The following is a 26,762-nucleotide window of genomic DNA, read 5'->3' on the forward strand; positions in this document are numbered from 1 at the left end:
ACAGCCTTAGAGCAATATACAGGCCACTAATATCAAGAAACGTTTGAAGAATTTACAGTCATCATTGATCTCAGATAAGCAGGCATACAATGTGTGTATAGAATATAACTTTTAATCAATGTATTCAAATTCAAATATCCAATATAAAGCAATCCTTATATAAAGTGAAATTGTGCTCAAAGTGTACCAGTGCTAAAAAAAAAAAGGTTTGGTCTCACCATTTGATCTCCTGGAAGAGACGGCGGCAACCCTGGCACGTGCTACAAACTCTTCAGAGGTGCTCCAGATACACTGAATGTCTGTGGAGAAAATATCATCTGGACGAAGATTTCATCAATCCTACGTTTATGCATAAAGGGAACCTGTCAGGTGCAATATATACCACCCCCGTGCCAGCAGCCAGGCTGCTCGGATCCGGATCCGCGGTGGCTCGAGGGGTCTCCGAACCCGGAGGTCGTGCGGCCACTTGAAAAAAGGGGGAAGTTGTATTTACAGGGGATGGTGTGGAAAGTTCGTGACGCCACCCGTGATGCGTGGTAAGGTGGAGTACCACCGCTGCGGTTGGGAGTACCCGGTGACGATGGTGTGAGCAGCCAGATGTTTTAACCCCTCCACGGGTAGGCGGAATGCCCCGGGACTCGGTGATAAGGACAGGGTTGTGCCGTTGGGACGGTAAGGGTCACTTGTGTACTCACTCAGTCCAATGACGCTGACACCGACAACTGTGGTAAACCAAAGTTCTTGACACCGCAACCGCTGGGAGGGAGCACGCCTTGATCCCGTGCCCGTTGGTGTTGCCTGTTAGTCTGTGACCTTTGCCTTGGCACCTTGTCCTCTGGTTGGTCCCTTTAGTGTAAAACTAATCGGGTTCCACTCCCCAGTATGGCTAACTGGGTGAGCTTGCTCTCAGGGTTCACACTTAGGATTTTCTGGACCGTATGTGTAGAAAGTCCTATACTCCTCGCGCTAGTACCCCGATTTTGGAGCGGGTGGAAGGATCTGTCCTCGTCGGGTAAGTTGCCAGGACGCTTGAAGCTACTTCCTGACCTAGGGTCCACATACCCCATCGTGCCCTGGCCCCTGCCCGGTGATGGCACAAGGCCGCTGGCTGTCCTCCTCGACAGTCTGTGCACCTTGTCATGATGCCGTGCGACTGGGGTCCAACTCCTATCAGGCCCAGACCAACGTCTGCCACCTAGTAGTTTCAAGGAGCCTAGCTCCTGACCTTTCCTCTCAAGAGTCACTGCTCAACTGACGGTCTCCTGACACTCCTGACCCCCCCTTTTAACCAACCCCCCAAGTGGGTGGCCCTATTCCACTCAGGTCGTCCACTGGTGTGTCTGGTGGGTGTGGTGCAGAGTGTTCCTAGGATTTTGATTAGCTTGTTCTTGGCAACACCAAAGCTGAGGGATCTGTAACCAAGAAGGAGATGGATATTGCACAGAAGGGCAGATTGCACAATACCCTGTGACGACGCCAGGGCATCACAAATATGCACCCAGAACCATGAGCAGTTAAGTAGCATGTTAGTAGACCCCTGTGGGCGTGCTACTGTGATGCCCCTGAGGCCTCAGGCACCACGGGGTACTGCACCTTAGCCGTGGTGGTGGTATTCACCCCGGGTATGGAGGAGGGCATTCACCGTTGCACACTACAACTCATACAACACACAGTTAGCTTCCCTCTCACTGGGAATGGGCTAGGGTAGGTGCTGGGGGTGGCCATAAGGAGATATGGGACCACCTTCCCACTAGTCCGGAAACCCGGGAGGCGGGGCACTGTCAGGGGAGTAAGTGGCAACAACACATAGATCACTCAGTTGGAGTCGAACCTGGACCTGACAACAGTAGAGAGGGAGAGAGAACACAAAATAAAAAGGGACCTGAAGCTTGGAGCTGGAATGGCTAAGCCCGTGTTCTCAGGAAGAAGGGGAATCCCAAGGCTCGCGGGGAGCGCAGCAAGCGCCCGTGACCCGTTCCACTAACCAGGACCTGGGGGGGAGGGATTACCAATAGAAAGGACACACTCGAGGAACACCGGCCTTGACCTCCGAACTATCCAGGATCGACTGGAGCCCATAACAGCGGATCTCCTTGCTCCAAATGCGGTGGCATCTTAGTAAGTAAATAACTTTGACTGCAAGCCCTGTGTCGCCCCATCACTGCCGGCGTTGTCGCCCTCGCACCCCGCCGCCATCAGAGACTACCACTCTCATTATCCCCGGGTCTGAGCTCTGCCTGTGAAGACCTGTACCATCCGAGCTGCGCTACTATTGTCGCGCTCGGGTCTGGCGCTGCTGCGGATGCTGCTCGGTAGCTCGAGGGGTGGGCCGGATCCGGGGACTCGAACAGCGCTCCTCGCCAGTGAGCAAAAAGGGTGGTTGGCTGTGATATTGTTTTCCCCCTCCATGGGTAGGGGTTGGTGGTCCCGGGGTCCGGTGGTGTGACGGGGAAGCAGGGTCGGTGAGGTGCAGGGTTGCAGGGACAGCGCGGCGCGGTGCCGGATGGCACGGGTGTACTCACTCAGTAACAGATGCACAAAGTCCTCAGTAAACCAAACGGCTGGATGGACGGGTCCCACAGCCTGCTGCAGTGTCTCTCCCCGGACAGGTGATGGCGGCTGTCTTTCCCTGCACCTTTGTGTACTTGTTTGAATACGATGGATCCCCAACGGTAGTCCACTCCCCGGTGCATGGATGCCGGAGGAGCCGGTTTGCCTGCAGGCACTGGCCCTTGGGTCTCTAGCCTTAGGCGGTAGCTGTATACCCTCACGGTGCGGACAGTTGCCTTCAAATGGGTCTTTGGCTGTTAGGAAACCCCTGGGGTCCCTGTCACACTCGGATTTGCCTGTTGACGGCGACTCCAAGCCTATTCGGGGTCCGACGGCCCTGCCTGTGTGTGCTGGCTTCACTTCGCTCCCTGGTCGGTACCGGCGGCCACCGCCCATCCTCGGTCCTACGGTTACGCGTTGATTCACCACTCCTGCAGACGGCCACCACCGTCTGCCAACCTTGTTGTCAGTGCCTGGGCCACAAACCCAGACACTCTCCACTTTACTCCTCTCACTTCAACCTCCTCCACTGTTGTGTCACTTTTCCCGCCTCCAGGCCTGTGAACTCCTCGGTGGGTGGGGCCAACCGCTTGGCTCCGCCCCACCTGGTGTGGACATCAGACCCTGGAGGGAGGCAACAAGGATTTTATGTTTGGCTAATGTTGCTGTCTAGTGGGGGTGGGGGTGTATGTATGTTACCTGTTGTGACCTGGCTAGTTCAGGGCGCCACACTATCTGCCCCGGCGGATACCTCCCACAGCGGCAGCTCCTAATATTAGCCGCAAACCACAGGTAGCATCGCAAATACAAACTCTTCTCCCCTGTAAATATTCCCTTCCTCCATCTTTTTTGACACCGCCAGGGTCACAGAACTGGGCCTGGCCACTGTGACATCCCAATCCCCTACACTGGCCCGGTGATCAGTAACACTTCGGACCACATGGGCGTGTCACTACCATGCTAAGAGAGCGGACTAGTTGGGGGCAGTAACGCCCTTGAGGACTAGTCCCTGTCCTCATTAGCATATTATAAAGAATCTTTAGAAATACATTCTTTAAAGATCTCTTTATATATGCTAGTACTGTATAGACAGGGACATTAGGCAGGGATTAGCAATATGCACCTAGAACTGCTTGTGGTTCTGAGTGAGCATTGCACGACAGGTTCACATTAAAACATACAGCTCTTTAACAAATGGAAGAAATTCATATTGACCTATTGTACTCGGGTGGAGATAGTCAGGATTATGTCACCTTTCAAGGACACAGTCTGGTATCATACTGAAAAATTGAAGGATGCATTGGATGGCTTGGAGGTGGGGGAGGAAAGGCCGAAAGGTGACTAAAATGAACCATGTTGGGCGAGGAGGAAATAACTGATTTTGAGTGGGACTTCTTTATTCTATGTCAGTACCATGTTCATAAGGGTTAAATAGGGGGGAATGATAAGTATGTTGGGTTAAGGGGTCGCTGCCTTCCTTTGCTTTACCTTGCCATGTTACGGTTATTGATTCTAAAAATTGGTATGGAATTTGTGATGATCAAACAGGACAATGTAATGTTTTTGAATTGAATTTTCAATGCTGAATTTGTTTATGCCAGTGTTATATATTATTGAAAAATGTATTCCCCCTGTGTTTTCTCTGCGTTAAGTATGGCATTGAATTCATTGAATCCAATAGAGCTTGAAAATGTTCACTGAACCGTTTGGTGAACATTGGTAAGTTCACCACAGATCGGTGAACCAAACTTTGAAAGGTTTGCTTATCTCTACCAGGGATGAGAGAACCTGCATTTTAGAGATCGGGGTTCATACCAGACACCTAGTGTCTGATGCTCAAATCAGAACAGGGACTTCTCATGGAAGTCCGTGGTTGAGTTTGGAATTCAGATGAAGATCAGTTGCTGGATAAAGTTTGATTAAAGGCTGCACCACAGTCAATCAAACCATGTGGTCCAGCCTCTATAACTACCGGATCAAGGGTGGCACCACTACTGGCGTAGGGACAGTGTTAGACCTCTGTCACACTCACATGGAAATCACGCATGTGCCGCGAGACACGTATTTTCCCTGCGTGTTGCATGTGGTAAGTACGTGTCTCCGGTACGTGCGGTCCACGTGTGTTCTCCGTGTACTATCCACAATAACACACGGAGAACTGGTAATTTACATACTCACGTGGTAGATGCTGCTGTCCAGGGTTCTGATCTTCGGCTCCAGCCCCGCCCACTCCCAGCAGATGCTGCTTCCGGCCGAGCGGAGGGGCGGAGATTAGAGTCCGTGACAGCACGCACACCTCCTTACACGCTCATAATGAGCGGCGGATGGCAGCAACTGTTTGGAGCGGAAGATTCTGCAGGGCTGGTGGAGGTGAGTATGTTTTTTTTTTATTTTAAAATAATGACACGTGTATCTCTGTCGTGTGTCACACGGGACCGCATCCACACTACATCCTTGTGGTACGAGTGCAGGCCGTGTGACACCCGTGCTGCCGGAGAAAACGTGGACATGTCGGCGTGAGGAACACACGGACACACGTAAGTACGGAACGGACACACGTTCCGTTCCAAAATACTTACGAGTGTCCAAACCATTATGAAATCATATGTCCACGTGTGTATGTGCCTCTGGTATGTGAAAAAACTGTCAAACACGTACCGGAGGCACGAATGTGTGACAGAGGCCTTAGGTTACTCCTCTTTCTCTTCTCTCTGCATACTGATGATAAAACAGGCTTTGTGTTGCACTCTGCACCAGGCTCTGTGAGGGTACTCTTAAAAAAGGCTCTGTGGGGGAACTCTGAAAACAGGCTCTGTAGTGCTAGTTTTAAAATTTTGGCTCTGTGGGTGGACTCTGAATATAGGCTCTGTGAAAAGTTTAGATACATAAATCCAAAATGTTCAAAAGAGAACTCATTTGACAAGTAAATAAATGAGAGGCTACTTACACAAAATGCAACCCATACATAAGATAAGTACAAGAAAAATATAAAATGGAACAAACTAAGACACAAAATTGTCCTCAAATGTATCACATACATATCTAAAGTAGATATCAAAGCTTACCCCGTAACATAATAATAAATGGTAATTGACAATGTTCTCCAGGCATGTTTCAATGTGTCAACAGTTTTGTCATGCGTTAAGGAGACTAAATAATAATAAATGAATACCGTAAATCAAACCCCCCCAAATTACAACAGAATTGTATTTGTTCATTGCAGGTTTAAATTTCACTGTAGGGAGGGGTCACATTTAAATTTTCTCCTTAGGCAATAGAAAACCTAAAATTGGCACTGTGTGCTCCTTCCCAACTACTTGTTTTGCTTCCAGCCTCTCTTTCTTGATTAACAGAAAATTGTGAAGGGTTTTCCTGAACTCCTTTTGTGATTTGTGCCAAAAGTGTCAATAACCAAAATATACAACAATTCCCAAGGCATATCTTAGTTAAGAGATGTCTTAAAGGAAACCAGTCACCAGTTTTTTCACAATGAAACCAAGTGTCACCTTCTGCAGCTCCTGGGCTGCATTCTATGAAGGTGCACCTAGTGCCCTGGCTCCCCTAGCAGACCCCGAAAATAACTTTATAAAACCTGACTATTAGGTATGCTAATGACCTGTGGGGCTCAGATGGGCATGCTCGTTTTCGTCTCCTGTCCCTCCTTGTGGCGTTCTTCGCCATCTTCCTTTCATGATTGACGTGATGACGCCGTCGTCATCATGCACGCTGATCAACCAAATTTCACATCTGTGCAGTTATTCCCTGGCTTACACAGGCGAAGTAAGCCCTCCCGCGAGCCGGTGCAATGTTTGCGCATGCACGAGATTATGGTCGGAAATGTGCATGACGACCCCTGCATCATCCTCGTAACCGACCATAATCTCGTGCATGCGCAAACACCGCATCGGCTCGCGCAAGGGAGAACTGTGCCTGCGCGACCCAGGGGAATGACTGCACAGACGCGACATTTGGCCGAGCAGCGTGCATGATGAGGACGGCGTCATCACGTCAATCATAGAAGGAGGATGGCCAAGAAGGCCACAAGGAGACAAAAATGAGCACACCCATCTGAGCCACAAAGGTAATTAGCATACCTAATGTTCAGGCTTTATAAAATTATATTCGGGGTCTGGTAGAGGAGTCAGGGCACTAGATACACCTTCATAGAATGCAGCCCAGGAGCTGCAGAAGGTGACACTTTTGGTTTCATAGTGAAAAAACTGGTGACAGCTTCCCTTTAAAGGAGCAGTCGGGGGTCTCGTTAGTCATGGCAAAGCCTGCGGTTCGGCTGCAGCACAGCCTAGTGTTCTTCCTCTGCATCCCAACCACCACAATAGTGCAATACAGTAATAAGCATACTTTTTCTTCATGTGTCACAAGCACTGACACTGTCACAGGTTCTTTCAATCAAACTTCTTTACTTGTCAACTTCAAAAATTATTTTTTATCTTGCCTGAGGCGGATATGTGGCGCCCTGGACAAGCCAGGACGTCACAGGTACTGCAACAACACACCCCACACCCCGGATAGGCACACCAAAGTCAGACAAAAATCCTTGTTGCCTCCCTCCAGGGGCTGATGTCCACACCAGGGGGTGGAGCCAGGCGGTTGGCCCCACCCACCGAGGAGTTCACAGTCCTTGAGACGGGAAAAGGAAGTCAGTGTGTGTAGTGGAGAGAGTTGAGTTAGGGAGTAAAAGAGTGAAGTGGTAGCAGAGAAGACTGACCGTGTCCGGGTGCGTGGCCCGGGCACATACAGCAAGGTTGGCAGGCGAGGCTGATTGACGTGAACCGTAAGGACCGGGGACGGGTGGTGGCTCGCCGGTACCGGATCGGGGAGCAAAGAGAAGCCAGCACCATTCGGAAGGGCCTACGGACCCCGACCAGGTTTGGAGTTGCCGTAAAACCGGTCAAATCCGTTAGCAAAGGGAACCTCCGGGGTTTCCCAGCAGTCAAGACCCGATTGAAGGCAACAGCTCAAACCGTGAAGGGAAATACGGTCACCGCCAAGGCTACAGTTCCCAGGGCCAGAGCCTGCAGGCAAAAGGGGCTCCCTCAGCCTCCATCCAAGCTGGGGAGCGGGTTACCGGTGGGAAGCCACCAGAACCGAGAACACAACACAGGTGCAGGGAAAGGCAGTCGCCGCCAACCTACCGGGAGAAGAACCACTGCGGCCGTCTGTGGGACCCTTCCCAACTTACCGCTCTGCCGTTTGGTAGAGGTGCGCCTTGTGACCGCCGGAGGTGGCCGGACGAAAAATTTGAGAAGCCGTCATTTTGGGCGCGAAAAATCCCCGCTCGAGCGTCTCCTCTAGCAGTGGAGGCGCAAAAGCCGAAACCCCGCCCCTGTAGAGGAGGAGCCGGAAAAAGACTAAGGGGGATGGATGGCGTCTGGCCGCATGTAGCCCGCGGCTGTGAAAGCAGGGACGCCGGGACTTTGTAATCTTGTGGTTCCTGGAAAGCACAATGGCCGAGATGCACAGTCCGACCAACAACCCCGTAGTCCCCGCGCCAGGCACCGCTGCGTGGGTGAAAGACCGGACCGCCCCGCTGAGTAACCGTCTGCAGGCCCGCATGCAGCTCCTCCTGGAGGAGTGGGAGACTGACATGGCAGACGTGGTGGCTGCTATGCGGAGACGCGAGGTGGAGGAAGATTTGGAGGAGCGGGAAAGGGACCCACGCCCCTGTATTCCCGAGGGATCGGCCACTGCGGCTGGGGGGCCCGGCCTGCACCCGCTCACCCTGCTGCCTCCCCCGCTACCCGTGTTAGTTGCTGCCGCCCCGCCACTAGGCCCGCTACCCATCCTACCGGTAGCGATACCTTGTCACTCCGCTCCGGCGGACCAACCGGCTGCAGACGCTCGGGACAGCCCTGAACCGCTCCTCTGGGAGCCGCCGGGGCCGCGGCCCCTTAACGAAGATGTATCAGAGGCCCCGGCAGGGATTGCACCAGGTTCCGTGCTGGAGCCCGGGACCGTGACGTGGATAAAGGCCAGAGTAATTGAATTCAACCAACGCCAACAGAATCAGATATACCTCATGATGGAGCAGTGGACCAGTGAGGTGGAAACGCTGGTTGCGACTGCTGCGATGTATGAGATGGGAGCCGACGTGACGGAGCCGACGGGTGACCCACGCCCCCATGTCCCACAAGGACCGGCCACTGCGGCTGGGGGGCCCGGCCCAGTGTCGGCCCTCGGCCATTATCCATGGGGCGCCTCAGTGTTGGCCGACCTGACCTGCTGCCCCGTACTACCACAGTAGAATCTGACGTGCTGAGTGCCGGAAACCCGGAGACTGCAGCAGCTGGCGGCAACCTGCCTGGCGCAGGGACACTTGATAATGACTCCGGCCCTGGCGCCGAGCCCACCTCTGCGTTCAAGAAGGCAAGTGAGCATCTCCGCTACGAAGGAGGGCCGGTGGTTTTCTATATTCTGCGCACCGGTGGAAATGGATACCGGGCACCCCTCTCCCAACAGGCCTGTCACTGCATGTTCGAAATGTTAGTAGCAGAGGATGAGGCCACCTCAGCGGAAGGGTCAGAGTTATGGCAGCGGAACCCCGCTGCAAGTTGTCCCCGTTGGGACCACCAGTAGAGTTAAAAAGAGTTTGAATGATAAGATTGATCAACCGAAGTTTATCTGATTGGAACCGTGATTGAACCGGCCGTTGCCGGCAACTAGTCCCCGTAGGGACTTTCTGCAACCGTTGCGTAAGGAACTTCTTACGGACAAGCCTGAGAACTTGCAGGGCAACCACAAACTAGTGGAATGTAAATAATTGTGGCTTAATCCGTTACCGCCTCCAGAGAGGCTGATTTGGGAGGATGGGCCTAGAGGAAATGGATGGCCCAGGCCCGCCACTACCGTAACCGGTGGCGATCCTCCGGGGGTTCAGGGGTCCCCATGGACGCGGGTCCCCTGAAAGAGACAAAACCCGCTCGGGCAACTTGGTTCTGGACTGGGGTCAAGGGGTGCTGCCCACTTCTTAGGGGCAGCATCAGGGCCAGGTTGTTTGGGTGGGAGAAGAGCGGAAGCCGTACCGTTGTGAAATGTTGTGATTTTTACATGTTTTTACCGTTTTCTATCTTTTGCAGTTAACAAAAATAAAACCGGTGATGGACGGGCAGCCCGCGGACGGTCTGCATTTTACTAAGGGGGAATGTGGCGCCCTGGACAAGCCAGGACGTCACAGGTACTGCAACAACACACCCCGGATAGGCACACTGAAGTCAGACAAAAATCCTTGTTGCCTCCCTCCAGGGGCTGATGTCCACACCAGGGGGTGGAGCCAGGCGGTTGGCCCCACCCACCAAGGAGTTCACAGTCCTGGAGGCGGGAAAAGGAAGTCAGTGTGTGTAGTGGAGAGAGTTGAGTTAGGGAGTAGAAGAGTGAAGTGGTAGCAGAGAAGACTGACCGTGTCCGGGTGCGTGGCCAGGGCACATACAGCAAGGTTGGCAGACGGTGGTGACCGTCTGCAGTCGAGGCTGATTGACGTGAACCGTAAGGACCGGGGACGGGTGGTGGCCCGCCGGTACCGGATCGGGGAGCAAAGAGAAGCCAGCACCATTCAGCAGGGCCTACGGACCCCGACCAGGCTTGGAGTCGCCATAAAACTGGTCAAATCCATTAGCGAAGGGAACCTCCGGGGTTTCCCAGCAGTCAAGACCCCCTTGAAGGCAACAGCTCAAACCGTGAAGGGAAATACGGTCACCGCCAAGGCTACAGTTTCCAGGGCCAGAGCCTGCGGGCAAAAGGGGCTCCCTCACCCTCCATCCAAGCTGGGGAGCGGGTTACCGGTGGGAAGCCACCAGAACCGAGAACACAACACAGGTGCAGGGAAAGGCAGTCACTGCCAACCTACAGGGAGAAGAACCACCGCGGCCGTCTGTGGGACCCGTCCATCCAGCCGTTTGTTTTACCGGAGACTTTGTATTCATCATTGGCTGAGTGAGTACCACTGTGCCGTGCGGCACCGCGCTGCCCCCGCGACCCTGCACCTCACCAGGTCCCGTAACCTACCTGCCATCCTCCCCTCACCGGGCCCCGGGACAACCAACCCCCCTACCCACAGAGGGGAAAAACAACATCCAAGCTGCTCCCTGTCATCGCTCCCGGGATCCCCGTCCAGAGCAGCGGTGGTGTCACAACCTCACCACAACCGTGGGTGGCGTCACGGACAATAAATCCCCACAACCATTCCCCTTTTCACTCACGGGTGAGGAGCGCCGCTTGAGTCCCCGGGATCTGGCCCACTGCTCGAGCCACCACCGAGCATCAAGCGAAGCAGCAGCAGCGCCGGACCCGAGCGTGGTGAGCGCAGCGTCCCCTCCTCCGCCCGCGACAGATACATTCTTGTTCCCCAAAGGGGTTCCAATTAGCAATGGATAATTCATACATTTTGCTGGTCGACTGTTTCCCTGGTACTTGGGCTCTCAATGGTGTCTCTAAGCTCCTCATCCTCTCCTTCAGCTTCTTTGTTAATGGCAGAAACCACAGTCTTTCCGGTCAGTCAGGAATCAGGACCTACTTTTCTCTAAAGGGCCCACTGACCGTCCACTGACCGAGGGGATTCCTTAGGTATCCGCAAGGGAATGGACACTACCCGGGCCACATTGCATGTCCGGCACCCAGATTCGACCCAGAAGGTCACATCAAATTAAAGTTATTGTGGTTTTCCTCCCCCATGTCTCTCACAGACGCAGTCTGTTCCATTTCCTCAAGGAGTCTCCTCATTCTAACTGACTTCTTAACCATTATTTTTCAAACTAAGCCCCTCCCCTTCATTAACTTCCTCTAGCCCGGGAACACCAGGGAAGCAGCTTACACATTCTGGCTGTTTAAACACATTACACCACAACATAAACTTTAAACATTGCATTTCATACACAGTGGATTTGCAGGTCTGGGGTGGCCGAGCCTTACACCCCCTTACAGATGTGCAAGCCTAGAGGTTAAATTGACACCCTACAGTCTCAGTGGAGTACTGCGTGTGGTCAAATGCAGATCTCTTCTCATGGTCGGTGAAGCCCTAAAAATCCATTGAGATGGAATCCTCCCCAGCATCAGTTTGTTATGCTCACATCAAAGGTTTAGAACTTCTTTTATGTTATCTTAAAGTTTCAAAGTACAGCATGTTTCAAGAGAGAAAGATTAAAAAAATTCTGTTAAGCAGAAGAATTTCCATGAAATCCTGTTTGTAGAAATTTGTCTAACACGGAAGAATATAGATGAAGCAGGAAATCTTGAAATAATCTAAAAAACATGGATAGGATGACCTGCAGAGTAAGCTGTCAAGCATCCTACAAACTTCTTCATTTATTTGATTTTTTTTTTTTTTTTTTTTATTTTCTGAGAAAAATGTTTAGTTTTCAGGAAATATATTTTCAAGAACCAATTATGATCAATTCATAGCAGAAAAACCTTACACTATTATCACATTATTAAATCAATGTGTCATGGTGAGAAATCACCTGCAATGTAGTTGTCATATTGAACCCACTCAGCATCATAGACATGGATTGGTAATGCAATTATTTTTAGGGGCTGAGAAAATAAAAGAAATGACTAAATTGGTGATACTATTTCTTATCTGGTACATTTCTTAAAGGCAGAAGCACACACAGCACATAGATTACACAGCAATGGAGTCCCGTGTGCAGAAGAAAGTTCACTCAAGTACACTACAAACTACCGTACTACTCATAACTGTAACTCACATGGCCTGCTCTAGTATCATATGCTGGTACAGGCATACAATATTTGGCTACTTGGTCAACCGCTGTTATCCATCATAACATTTCAAATGTTTCCAACAATCATACACAGATGCAGGGTATTTCTAGTTCACCGTAGGCAAAGCCAAGACTATAAAATCCCCAAGCTTTCCTGATATTCATGATATGAAACCAATAAAATTAATTCAGTGCAATCAATTCTGCAGGCAAAAGATTAAAAACAAAAAAATATTATAGAAACCTCTCCTCAGCACTGACCTCATCTTCTCTAGGAATCTGGCTCCCTATTTGATTCTCTGGTCACTCCTCCTCAGTCTTCACTTTAGGCGGGCTTTGCGCATTACGACATCGCAGGTGCGATATCGGTGGGGTCAAATCGAAAGTGACGCACATCTGGTGTCGCAGTCGATATTGTAGTGTGTAAATAATTTTTGATACGATTAACGAGCACAAAAGCATCGTTATAGTATCATCTTTGTAGGGTCCGACATTTCCATAATTTGGCAGCAGCGACAGGTACGATGTTGTTCCTCGTTCCTGCGGCAGCACACATTGCTGTGTGAGAAGCTGCAGGAGTGAGGAACATCTCCTACGTACGTGACCGCGTCTCACGCCGGCTCTGCAGAAGAAAGGAGGGGGGCCGGATGTTTACGTCCGGCTCATCTCCACCCCTCCGCTTCTATTGGCCACCTGCTTTGTGACGTCGTTATGACGCCGCACGACCCGCCCCCTTAATAAGGAGGTGGGTCGCCGGCCAGAGCGACGTCGCAGGGCAGGTAAGTGCGTGTGAAGCTGCCGTAGCGATAATGTTCGCTACGGCAGCAATCACAAGATATCGCTGCTGCGACGGGGGCAGGTACTATCGCGCTCGACATCGCAGCATCGGCTTGCGATGTCGCAGCATGCAAAGTACCCCTTAGTCTGGAACCTTCAATTGCTGACTAGGCCCCAGGCCATCTCTTGAGGTGCAATGCATGCCATAGACATTAATGAAATGTGTCCCTCTGCACAGGGAAAAGGGTCAAGCGGAGGATGGGTGGGGAGCTGGGATGGCACACTGCAAATGGAAAGGGCAGAGGAGATATGATTAGGGTTTAATACTTTTTTTTTTTTTTTTACTCATTCTAGGCCATCAGAAACCAGCAAGTTGACATCTAGCTGGCCATTATTTTGATAAATTTGCTCTAATGTAATACTAAAATATTCTGTCTCATTAATTTCTGGACTGTTTAAAAGATTTGCAGTGAAATTAATTCTTTTAGAATCAATTCTCACTTATCTCCAATAATATGTAGTGATACATTTTTGTAATATTTAAGGCTTTGTATCAGGACATGCCAACCATAAAAGCAGCCCACGTGGCCATTTTGAGGCCCATGAGTCTGGTTTGGCCCATGCACTTGTGCCTCTACATCCTAAGATCAGCAGAAAGTGCATAAATGGTATTCTGATACCGTTGAATATGATGGTTAATCAGGGAACCAAAATCTCCGTGATCTACCATTCAGCCTGCGCCATTGAGTCTGAGGCTCTATACCCTGCCATGTCATTGATGTTACTACATCAATCCTGCAGTGTGGAGACTCAATACTCACACTGTGTGGAGTCAAGCCAGGGTAATTGGGTTGAGGTGAGTAGTGTTTTTTTTTTTATACATATATATATATATATATATATATATATATATATATATATATATATATATATATATATATATATATATATATACACACACTATATGACGAAAGTGAGTACACCCCTCACATTTTTTAAAATATTTTCTTAAATCTTTTCATGGGAAAACACTGAAGATATGGCCCTTTGATATAATATAAAGTAGTCAGTTGACAGCTTGTACAACAGTGTAAATTTGGTGTGCTCTCTAATTAACAACACACAGCCATTAATGTCTAAACTGTTGGCAACAAAAGTGAGTACACCCCATATGTGAAAATGACCCTATTGTGCCAAATTAGCCATTTTTCCCTCATGAGACTCATTAGTGTTAAAATGTTTCAGGTGTGAAAGGGAAGTAGATGTGGTAAATTTGTTGTTATCACTCACATGCTCTATCATACTGGTCACTGGATGTTCAACATGGCACCTCATGGCAAAGAATTATCTAAGGATCTGAAGAAAAGAATTATAGTTCTACATTTAGATGGCCTGGGCTATAAGAAGCACCCTGAAATTGAGCTGCAGCATGGTGGCCAAGATCTTACAACAGTTTAATAAAGACAGGTTCCATTTAGAACAGGCCTCGCCATGGTCGACCAAAGAAGTTGAGTGCATGTGCTCAGCGTTATATACAGATGCTGTCTTTTTAAAATAGACATATGAGTGCTGCAAGCATTGCTGCAGAGATTAAAGGGGTGGGGGTAGCCAGTAACTGCTCAAACCATAAGCAGAACATTCATTTTATTGATGAAAGCAAGTAAGCAAGTTTCATTTATTTGGGTCTCATGGGAAACATTATGTTCGTCACCAAACTGGGGAAAGACTGAACCCCAAAGTGTGTTAAGAAGTCAGTAAAAGATGGCAGAGGAAGTGTCATGGTTTGGGGAGTGATTTCTGCAGCAGGAGTTGGACCTCTCATACAGCTACATGGCAGAGTGAATGCAAGTGTGTATCAGAAATTTCTTCAACAACATGTGGTTACTTACTTGTGTTCATCATTCAATCAGCCAGCAATTTTCATGCAGGACATTGCGCCGTGTCACGCAGCAAAATGGGTAAAGCAGTTCCTTGAAACAGAAAACATTGACACAATGAAATTGCCAGCCCAGAGTGCTGATCTAAACCTAATAGAAAACCTTTGGAAAATCCTTGAAGCCAAAGTTATAGCCAAGAAACCCACAACAGTCAAAGAAATGTGGAAGAGTGGAAGAAAAGTGGACCAAAATCACACCAGATCAGTGTGAGAAAGTAGTGATGTCCTGTGGCCACAGATGTGCTGAAGTCATTCAAAAGAAAGGCCTGCACACTTTCTACTCATTGGTGACTGTTGTTACCTTTAGAAAATTAAGTTATAATCTTTGTCATTGTTGTTCTCTAATTAGGACATCATGTTCTCTAATTTTGATCTCCAGTGTGTATATTTATGCCCTTGGTCATGAAGGGGTTAAAAAACTGATGTCTTTGGCTGTTCCACAGTACGTTGTTCCCAGCCACCACTATTTTTCCAGATGGGCCATCTCTGCCCTGCACACACATGTTAAGGACCACATCAGGTGGACACTGTGTAATGCCATCAGTGGCAATTTAAATATAACCATTTATACATGGACCACTAAGCACTCTTTAGGAACATTACATCTCCCTAACTGCCAACTCATTAAAGGAAGTAGCAGTGACTAGCCCTGAGGCAGAAGGCATTCTGGGGCATGCCCTACCACCACTGAGGATTGATAGTCATTTCTCTCTCTATGGTGCCCTCTCCTCCTACTCCACTTCCTCCATCGCTTCCTCAAGCGGTCATAGTATGACCTGCACCACCAACTGGGGGAAATGACAGCAAACGTTTGTTAAACTCATCAATCTGGGTCAGAAATTCCACAGGAATAAACAACAGACAGACTGGTTGGCGCCGCTGAACTTCGATGCTGGGCTGGTGGTGTACGATAAATGTAAAAATCTCATAGCATGTCTAGGCCTTGGCAGTTTGACGCACATCTCTTGCCTGGTGCATATGCTGAATTTGGTGGTGCAGAGAGTCTTTAAAAACAACCCACATATGAAAGAGCTTTCTGATTGCCTGTCTGCATTGCAGTGTAATTTCGGTCTTCCAAGTAACCGCCTCATATGCATTGTAACAACAATTTGAAACTTCCCCTTGAGTATACTAGAGAGACGGTGCGAGCAGCAGCAGGTAATAGTGAAGTAATAGTGAAGTTTCTGCTGCAGCACACACGGGTGAGTCACTATGCAGAACAACACCACTTCACCACCAGCAAGTGGACCTCCATGCAGGACCTGTGCACTGTTTGAGCTGCTTCGAATACTCCACCAATATGGCCAGCGTTGATGACATCATCATTAGCGTTACTATCCTACTTGTATGAATGCTTAAAAAAATACTTGAGTCCATGATGGATCAGTTGGTGGCACAAAAGGAAGAGGAGCAGGAGCAAAAGGGAACATTGACACCATTTTTAGGGCTGTTGTTCACACAGGGCTGGGTAGTTGTCTGTACTGACAGCTGACATGTGCACAAGTTAATAGCAAGGAAACAGTTTTCAAAGAGGATGAGGAGAAGGAGGAACCATCTTCACAACAGAATGGCATTGAAATTTGCTCAGGGTGAACTCTGAACATAGGCTCTGTAATGGCCTTTTTGAAAATTCTTGCTCTATTGTTAAACTCTGTCAATGTTGTCTGTTTGGGTCAATTCTGAAAACAGGCCAACAGATTTTTTGAATACAAGTTCTCATTGGGGGAATTCTGACAATCTTGTATGTCTGAATGAACTCTGAAAACAGGCTCTGTAAGGGCCTTTCTGAAAATTCTTGCTCCGTGGGGGAACTCTTCCAAGCATTGCACCAGACCGCCAGCTCGATCCAAAATCCAATAACCATCTTTTTAACTGTAACAGCTATGGTGTAAGGTTCTGGAGCTAAAATCTTTATTATAGGGGGAACTGTGAAAACAGTCAGTGTAATTATCTAGAGGGTACTCTCACTTTGTATTCTGGCCATGTAATACTGTACACTTTTTTGGGGTGCAGAGAATGTGGAGAGTATGAAATAGGGTAAATGGCCATGCTGCTGCTGCTGCTGGTGGAGGTGGAGCTGCTGGGAGAGGATGTGGTCGATCTGTTCCTGCAAACAGCCCAAATGCAACACTTTCCACTGTAGTACGCAGGTGACAGGATGCTCCTAAGCACACCACAACATCCAGCAGCACCATCTGATACACTCTATATTACCAAGAGACAGCATTTCAACAACATGGTGGAGGAGTTAGGGCGGCTTTGCATGTTGCGACATTGCACGTGCGATGTCGATGGGGTCAAATCGAAAGTGACGCACATCCGGCGTCGCAGTCGATATCGCAACGTGTAAATCCTTTTTGATACGATGAACGAGCGCAAAAGCGTCGTTATCGTATCAGCGCAAAAGCGTCGTTATCGTATCATTGCTGCAGCCTCCGACATTTCCATAATGCCGGTGCAGCGACAGGTGCGATGTTGTTCCTCGCTCCTGCGGCAGCACACATCGCTGTGTGTGAAGCCGCAGGAGCGAGGAATATCACCTTACCTGCCTCCCGGCTGCAATGAGAAGGAGGGAGGTGGGCGGGATGTTTACATCCTGCTCATCTCCGCCCCTCCACTTCAATTGGCCGCCTGCCGTGTGACGTCGCTGTGACGCCGCACAACCCGCTCCCTTAGGAAGGAGGCGGGTCGCCGGCCAGAGGGACGTCACACGGCAGGTATGTGCGTATGAAACTGCCGTAGCGATAATAATCGCTACAGCAGCTTTCACTAGATATTGCACGTGCGACGGGGGCGGGACTATGGCTGCAGCATCAGTAACACATTGTTACCGATGTCGCAGCGTGCAAAGCCCGCCTTAGTGTACATGTCTCCACATTCTGAGTGATGGGTCTTCCACAAGAAGTTCAAGCTCCTTCCATTCAGCTTCTACCGGCTTGATTCTTAATCACGGCCCCAGTAGCAACAACAAACAAAATACAGTCCTATTCCATTATTCCTTGCTGTATTATTCAGCCAAGACTGCCGACATTGAACAATAATTTTTTCAAATCAAACACTTTGAGCCCCTGGGACACTCATTGAAGAGCACCGGGGAGACGATTAAAGGCAGCGTGGCTGGGACCAGCATTAACAAGCTAGCTCGATTACAATTTCAACTAGGAGCTTTTTAACTGCAACAGCTATGAAGATACCAGCTCACAACTGTGGAAAGAAGAGTCCCTGGCACCTCAAAGATAGGTAGTAGGCAACAGAGGCAGTAGGAGCACCAGGACAGCCCACTACAGAATAGCAAAATAACAACCACTGGTGTCTGCCAATTCAATTTCAATTGAATAAATTCACCGACTCTAGTGCTGACCATAAGTATCAGATATCTAATCTCTGTCATTATACATGCACACCAAAACTCGATGTTCAAATAAAACAACCCGTTCTTTGCATTCCTGACGTCAGAAGAATGGGAATAGTTTAGTGCAGAATAAATAGTTGTCTTACCTTGTCAAAATTAGCAGTACCTCATAGCGTTCATGTAATCTATGTGGACAATTAAGCTGTAAATGCATTTTGAATTGACGAGGATAGATATTCATCCTTAGAAACTGTACATGATATTTAATGGCTTTTGAGGATCATACTGGCTGGAGTACTGCTGTAAACCATAAAGTTTCTCCGACACCAAACAGAAATGTTCTGTGTTACTAGTATGTCTCCGAAGAGGACCTATTTGCTTGATTCTATCTCAGCTGAAGACTTTGCCTCTTTCTTCAAGCAGAAGATTGACAACATCAGAGCAAGCTTTGGCCCACAATCACCACAACCCCTCATCATAGCTACTCAGCCCTCTTCCTACAAATCCAGCTTCTCCACCATGACAGAAAACAATCTTTCCACTCTACTCTTAAGATCACATCTAACCAGCTGTGCACTTGACCCGCTCCCATCGCATCTCATCCCCAACATCACCGCAGCCCTCATCCCAGCCCTAACCCATCTCTTCAACCTATCACTAACAAGTGGTGTATACCCCTCATGCTTTAAACATTTCTCCATTACACCCATCGTCAAAAAGCCCTCCCTTGACCCATCCTCTGTGTCAAACTATCACCCCATATCCCTTCTCCCCCTCAAAACTACTGGAACAGCATGTCCATCTTGAATTGTCCTCATATCTCTCCTCCTGCTCCCTCTTTGACTGGCTACAATCTGGCTTCCGACCACATCACTCTACTGAAACTGCCCTAACCAAAGTCACCAATGATCTACTAACCGCCAAAGCCAAGCAACACTACTCTATCCTCCTCCTCCTGGACCTGTCCTCTGCCTTCGACACAGTAGACCATTCCCTCCTACTACAGATTCTTTCATCTCTGGGCATCACAGACTTGGCCCTATCTTGGATATCCTTATACCTAACCGACCGAACTTTCAGCGTCTCCCATTCTCACACCACTTCCTCATCTCGCCTCCTATCTGTCGGTGTCCCACAAGGCTCAGTTCTTGGACCCCTGCTGTTCTCCATCTACACCTTCAGCCTGGGACAGCTCATAGAGTCCCATGGCTTTTAGTATCATCTCTATGCCGATGACACACAGATCTACCTCTCTGGACCTGACATTACCGCTCTACTAACCAAAATTCCACAATGTCTGTCTGCTATTTCATCCTTTTTCTCTGCGCAATTCCTAAAGCTTAACATGGACAAAACAGAGTTCATTGTCTTTCCTCCTCCTCACTCATTTCCTCCAACAAGCCTTTCCATCAAACTTGATGGTTGCTCACTCTCCCCAGTCTCACAAGCTCGTTGCCTTGGAGTAACCCTCGACTCTGCTCTATCCTTCAAGCCACACATCCAAGCCCTCTTCTCCTTATGCAGACTACAACTTAAAACTATCTCCCGGATCCGTGCTTTCCTTAACCAAGAATCGGCAAAAACATTAGTGCATGCCCTCATCATCTCCCGCCTCGACTACTGCAACCTCCTGCTCTCTGGCCTCTCTTCCAACACTCTTGCACCCCTCCAATCTATCCTAAACTCTGCGGCCCGCTTAATCCACCTCCCCCCTCACTATTCCCCAGCCTCGCCACTCTGCCAATCCCTTCACTGGCTTCCCATCGCCCAACGACTCCAGTTCAAAACATTAACCATGACATACAAAGCCATCCACAACCTGTCTCCTTCTTCCATCTGTGACCTAGTCTCCCGGTACCTACCTGCACGCAACCTCAGATCCTCACAAGTTCTCCTTCTCTACTCCTCTCTTATCTCCTCTTCCCACAATCACGTACAAGATTTCTCCCGTGCCTACCCCATACTCTGGAACGCTCTACCTCAGCATTAGAGTTGAGCGCGGTTCGCGGTTCGAGGTTCTCCAGTTCTAGGCTCGAGTGATTTTGGGGGCTGTTCGAGATCGAACTAGAACTCGAGCTTTTTGCAAAAGCTCGATAGTTCTAGATACGTTCAAGAACGGTTCTAGAAGCAAAAAGCAGGGCTTTTTACAGCTACAGTGTGCAGGAGCCATCGCTGGCAGCCTGCCAGAAGCTGGTAACCAAGATAAACATCGGGTATCCAACCAAAGCGCTTTGGTTAGTAACCCGATGTTTATCCTAGTTACATGCAGGAAGCCCACACTTCCCCGCTCAGCTCGCTCCGCCCCCTCCTGCCCGCGGCATGTACACATACATACATACATACACACACACACACACACACACACACACACACACACACACACACACACACACACACACACACACACACACACACATGGTCCCGCTCGGCTTACCTGCGGTGATGAAGTCCCGCCATCCCGACCTCAGCGCTGTCACTGTCCTCCATGGCCGCCGCTTGTCACATCAACTTCTCTCGCTTCCGACCCGAGACTGACTAGCGGTGACGTCACGGGCCTCTCGCGATACTTGGTGTGAAGGCGGCGGTCATTGAACTCAGTGACAGGGGCTGTCAGTGTGCTGGAGATCAGCGCAGGTAATGTACCTCGCTGACAGCAGCACTTGTCATGCCCTGCAGTGACCTGGGCTGACCCATTGATGTTAGCTCAGGTCACTGCACTGCTCTCCCAGCCAATGGGGAACATCCTGCTCTTCATTGACTGGGACAGTGTGGATTGTCATGGCAACCCCTTGGATTACACCAGACCTGGATTTGTTTTTCTTTCTAATAAATTGGTTAAAGAGGGAATGTATTGGGGAGTATTTTTTCAAATAAAAATGTGTTTGTCGTCTATTTTTTTTTTATTACTGACTGGGTTGGTGATGTCGGGTATCTGATAGACGCCTGACCTCACCAACCCCAGGGCTTAATGCCAGGTGACATTACACATCTGGTATTAACCCCATATATTACCCCGTTTGCCACCGCACCAGGGCGCGGGATGATCAGGGGCGAAGCACCAGGATTGGCGCATCTAATGGATGCGCCACTTCTGGGGCGGCTGCGGCCTGCTATTTTTAGGCTGGGGAGAGTCCAATAACCATGGACCTCCCTAGTCTGAGAATATCAGGCCCCAGCTGTCTGCTTTACCTTGACTGGTAATCCAATTTTGGGGGACCCCTACGTGTTTTTTTTTTTTAATTATTTATTTAATTTAAAATAACAGCGTGGGGTGCCCTCAGTTTTGGATTACCAGCCAAGGTGAGGTTGCCAGCTGTGGTCTGCAGGCTGCAGCCGTCTGCTTTACCCTAGCTGGCTACAAAACTAGGGGGAACCCTACGTCATTTTTTTTTTCATTTTTTTGGCTAAATACAAAGCTAAGCACCCCTTAGTGCCACATGAAAGGCACCTAAGGGTGCTCCACTTTTTCTCCATTTTTTTCTCCACTTTTTCTCCACTTTTTTCTCCATTTTTTCTCCACTTTTTCTCCACTTTTTCTCCACTTTTTCTCCACTTTTTCTTCACTTTTTCTCTACTTTTTCTCCACTTTTTCTCCACTTTTTCTTCACTTTTTCTCCACTTTTTCTTCACTTTTTCTCCACTTTTTCTCCACTTTTTCTCCACTTTTTCTCCACTTTTTCTCCACTTTTTCTCCACTTTTTCTCCACTTTTTCCTCCATTTTTTCTCCATTTTTTCTCCACTTATTCTCCACTTTTTCTTCACTTTTTCTCCACTTTTTCTCCACTTTTTCTCCACTTTTTCTCCACTTTTTCTCCACTTTTTCTCCATTTTCTTCTCCATTTTCTTCTCCATTTTCTCCACTTTTTCTACACTTTTTTCTCCATTTTTTTCTCCACTTTTTCTCCACTTTTTCTCCACTTTTTCTCCACTTTTTCTCCACTTTTTCTCCACTTTTTCTCCACTTTTTCTCCACTTTTTCTCCGTTCTTTTTCTATGGTCGGTCTACCCATTAGCTCTGCCATGCATAGTGTTGCTCTACACCTACTGCACATGTTACTTTATGATTGACATCTCTTTCGTACCAGAGCTGTCTAAGCCTACTCTGACCCCATATTTGTCATTACTATATTGTCCTTGTACTGTATTATGACATTTGTATCATGTGTTTCATTTCTTGCTGTGTTGCAATTTTTTTGCTGCATCCCAATTGTACCTCTACATTGTTCGAGTTTATGTTATTGTTCTCTCACTCTTATGTGATACTGATTATTGTCATTTTTCATGATTACATGCAGATAAGTCCAATCTGACGAAGGCTCAGGCCGAAACGTCATTTGTAACTTGTTTTGGACAAAAACATATATGCTTATGAAAACATTTTTTTTCTTAATACGGACCAATAAAGAGTGATTTTGCATTACTATCCGTTGTGACTTACTGACTTAGTCTGGGAGATTTAGAGTGCCGAGGTTACTCACTAATTTTATCTATTATTACCTCTGAGCACCTATATACCAGTGAGCAGATCTTCCTCTACAGTAGTTCTCCTGATTAGGCATGCCCTTACCTCATGAGCAGGGCATTGCAGCTTTGGTAGCAACCATTATGACATGGACTCTGCTGCTGTGGACCCGAGAAGAGTGAGTGCAGATTCATTGCATCCACACTCCTCACATGAAGGGTCCGCACTCCTAGAAAATGGGAGATACGTTCCCTGAGTGTCTCCCCCCCATATTCTAGACGGTCCAGAGTCGTCGTGGGACCCCTTTATTTTTTTTCTTACAATAAATTGGTGAAAGAGGAAATGTTTTGGGGACTGTTTTTTCAAATACATTTCTTTTGTCGATTTTTTTTTTTTTTTTTTTGTTAGTACTGACAGTTTATGATGTTGGGTATCTAATAGACGCCATGACATCACAAACTGCTGGGCTTGATCTCAGATTACTTTACAGCTAGTATCAACCCGATTTATTACCCTGTTTGCCACTGCACCAGGGCACGGGATGAGCTGGGGTGAAGCGCCAGGATTGGCGCATCTAGTGGATGCGCCACGTCTGGGGTGCCTGCGGCCTGCTATTTTTAGGCTGTGAAGGCCCAATAACTATGGAGCTTCCCACCCTGAGAATACCAGACCACAGCTGTCCGCTTTACCTTGGCTGGTGATCCAATTTGGGGGGGACCCTACTTTTATTGTGTAATTATTAATATTTATAAAATAATTATAAAAAAGAGCCTGAGGGGACCTCCACATTGGATCCCCAACCACGGTAAAGCTGCCAGCTGTGGTTTTCAGGCTACAGCCGTCTGCTTTACCCTAGCTGGCTATCAAAAATGGGGGGACCCAACGTCATTTTTTTTTTTAACTATTTTTTAAATAGAAAAAATTAATGGGCTTCCCTGTATTTTGATTGCCAACCAAGGTAACGGCAGGCAGATGGGGGTGGCAACCCATAGCTGTCTGCTTTATCTGCGCTGAGAATCAAAAATACCGTGGAGCGCTACGTCATTTTTTTAAAGATTTATTTTTACAGCACTGTGATGTCCAGCAATCAAAATACAGGGAAGCCCATTTTGTTTTTAGTTATTTAAATAAATAATTAAAAAAAATATATATGGGCTCCCGCTGGATTTTTTGTATTGCTAGCTAAGGGTAATCCAAGCAGCTACTGGCTGCTAACCCCCACTGCTTGGTGTTACCTTCACTGGCAATGGAAAATCCAGGGAAGCATTTTTTATTTTTTTTGCCAAAAAACTACAAAAAAAGGACGTGAGCTTCGCCATATTTTTGTATGCTAGCCAGGTATAGCAGGCAGGTGCTGGAAGAGTTGGATACAGCGCCAGAAGATGGCGCTTCTATGAAAATGCCATTTTCTGAGGCGGCTGCAGACTGCAATTCGCAGCAGTGGGGCCCAGAAAGCTCAGGCCAACCTGTGCTGCGGATTCCAATCCCCAGCTGCCTAGTTGTACCTGGCTGGACACAAAAATGGGGCGAAGCCTACGTCATTTGTTTTCTAATTATTTCATGAAATTCATGAAATAATAAAAAAAAGGGCTTCCCTTTATTTTTGGTTCCCAGCCGGGTAAAAATAGGCAACTGGGGGTTGGGGGCAGCCGTACCTGCCTGCTGTACCTGGCTAGCATACAAAAATATGGCGAAGCCCACATAATTTTTTCAGGGGGCAAAAAACTTCTGCATACAGTCCTGGATGGAGTATGCTGAGCCTTGTAGTTCTGCAGCTGCTGTCTGTCTGTATGGAGAAGAGCAGACAGCAGCTGCAGAACTACAAGGCTCAGCATACTCCATCCAGGACTGTATGCAGAATTTTTTTGCCCACCAAAAAAATGATGTGGGCTTCGCCATATTTTTGTATGCTAGCCAGGTACAGCAGGCAGCCACGGGCTGCCTCCAACCCCCAGTTGCCTATTTGTACCCGGCTGGGAACCAAAAATATAGGGAAGCCCGTTTTTTTTTTAATTATTTCACTTATTTCATGAAATAATTAAAAAACAAATGACGTGGGCTTCGCCCCATTTTTGTGTCCAGCCGGGTACAACTAGGCAGCTGGGGATTGGAATCCGCAGCACAGGTTAGCCCGAGGTTTCTGGGCGCCTCTGCTGCGGATTTCAGTCCGCAGCCGTCCCAGAAAATGGCGCTCTCATAGAAGCGCCATCATCTGGCGCTGTATCCAACTCTTCCAACAGCCCTGGAGCCGGGTGGCTTGTTGGGTAATCATGAGTTAATACTGGCTTTGTTTTACTAGCCAGTATTAAGCAAGAGATTATTAATGTCAGGCACGTTTGACCCGGCCATTAAGAATCTCCAATAAAGGGTTAAAAAAAAACACCACACAGAGAAAAAATACTTTAATAGAAATAAGTACACAGACACATTAGAGACTCCATCTTTATTACCCCCTGTCAGCCCTCCACGATCTAGCTCTTCTGTCTTCTTTCTTTCTAGTGTAGTAGTAGTGATGATTGTAGTGAGGATGATGTGCATCAGCTCATCACTTGGGGCTGGGGAACCTCATCCTCAGTACAATCCTCACTACAATCCTCACTAGTGTAGTAGTAGTGACGATTATAGTGAGGATGATGTGCACCAGCTCATCACTTGGGGCTGGGGAACCTCATCCTCAGTACAATCCTCACTACAATCCTCACTAGTGTAGTAGTAGTGACGATTATAGTGAGGATGATGTGCACCAGCTCATCACTTGGGGCTGGGGAACCTCATCCTCAGTACAATCCTCACTACAATCGGGAAGCAGCGTGCAGCCTTCACTCCGTGAGTGATTAGTGCTGGCTGTCAGCGGTAACAGCGGTAACGCTGACAGACGCGTTACCATAGCAACGGTGCTCTCGGAGCCGCGGTTAGCGGTGACGTCACCGCTAACTGCGTTGCTATGGCAACGGTGATCTCCGTTAATGACCGGCTGTGTCAGCCGGTCCCTAACGGAACGGGGAGTCGACCGTGTGCTAGAGCATGTCGCCGGTACACGGCGATACACATATGTGCACCGTGTACCGGAGAGATGCACTCGCAGGTCCTACATGACGCGTCATAGTCATGTGACCAGTCTGTAGCCAATGAGATAATAGCCACGTGACTGGTCACATGGCTATTTTGACGTCACGATAGGTCCTGCATCTCTGCTGGCAGTGCCGTCACCGGGAGGATTCAGCGATCATCGGATGGAATAGCGGCAGGAGACAGAGTGCAGAAGGGATCGCGAGGACCGGTAAGTGTTATGGCAATGTTTAACTGTTTGTGTACATTTATAATGCATTTTTCTGTGTTTGTGATTGCCTCCCATTATAGCCTATTGGCTCGAGTTCGGTTCGTCGAACGTTCGACGAGCCGAACTCGAACGGGACCTCCGTTCGGCGAACCGACCTCGAGCCGAACCGGGACCGGTTGGCTCATCTCTACTCAGCATATCAGACTCTCCCCTACTGTGGAAAGCTTCAAGAGGAACCTCAAGACCCACCTCTTCCAACAAGCCTACAGCGTACAATAGCCCTCAGTCCAGTACACCACTGCGCAAACAGATCTGTCCTCACCTATTGTACCATCACCCATTCCCTGTAGACTGTGAGCCCTCGCGGGCAGGGTCCTCTCTCCTCCTATACCAGTGTGTTTTGTACTGTTAATGATTGTTGTATGTATACCCTCTTTCACTTGTAAAGCGCCATGGAATAAATGGCGCAATAATAAATAATAATAATAATAATTCTTGAAAAGTAAACAATATGTGTTTCCATTTATTGGCCACAAGCAAAAAGCTTTAAACCCCCCCCCCCACAAAGAAATGTATCAGGAAATACAAAATATTTTAATAAATGTAATTACATTATGAAATATCTGTAAACTGTTCATTTCTTCCTTAACATTACTTCCATCTTTAATCAACT

General features: G+C 48.3%; 1 long non-coding RNA gene across 5 annotated transcripts in view; it reads right to left on the reverse strand.

Annotated features, from left to right (window-relative positions):
- The window catches only part of LOC142303440 (uncharacterized), a 157,081-nt gene that overhangs the window by 104,971 nt on the left and 25,348 nt on the right, over nucleotides 1–26,762 (reverse strand). For 2 of the 5 annotated variants that reach the window (XR_012753017.1, XR_012753022.1), the window contains one exon: nucleotides 14,948–15,028. The exons of the other annotated variants lie outside the window; for them this stretch is intronic. This is a non-coding gene — a long non-coding RNA (uncharacterized LOC142303440). The remainder of the gene's footprint in view (nucleotides 1–14,947; nucleotides 15,029–26,762) is intronic. 5 annotated transcript variants of the gene reach the window in all.

The sequence above is a fragment of the Anomaloglossus baeobatrachus genome, chromosome 4, assembly GCF_048569485.1.
Source record: "Anomaloglossus baeobatrachus isolate aAnoBae1 chromosome 4, aAnoBae1.hap1, whole genome shotgun sequence".
Taxonomy (NCBI): domain Eukaryota; kingdom Metazoa; phylum Chordata; class Amphibia; order Anura; family Aromobatidae; genus Anomaloglossus; species Anomaloglossus baeobatrachus.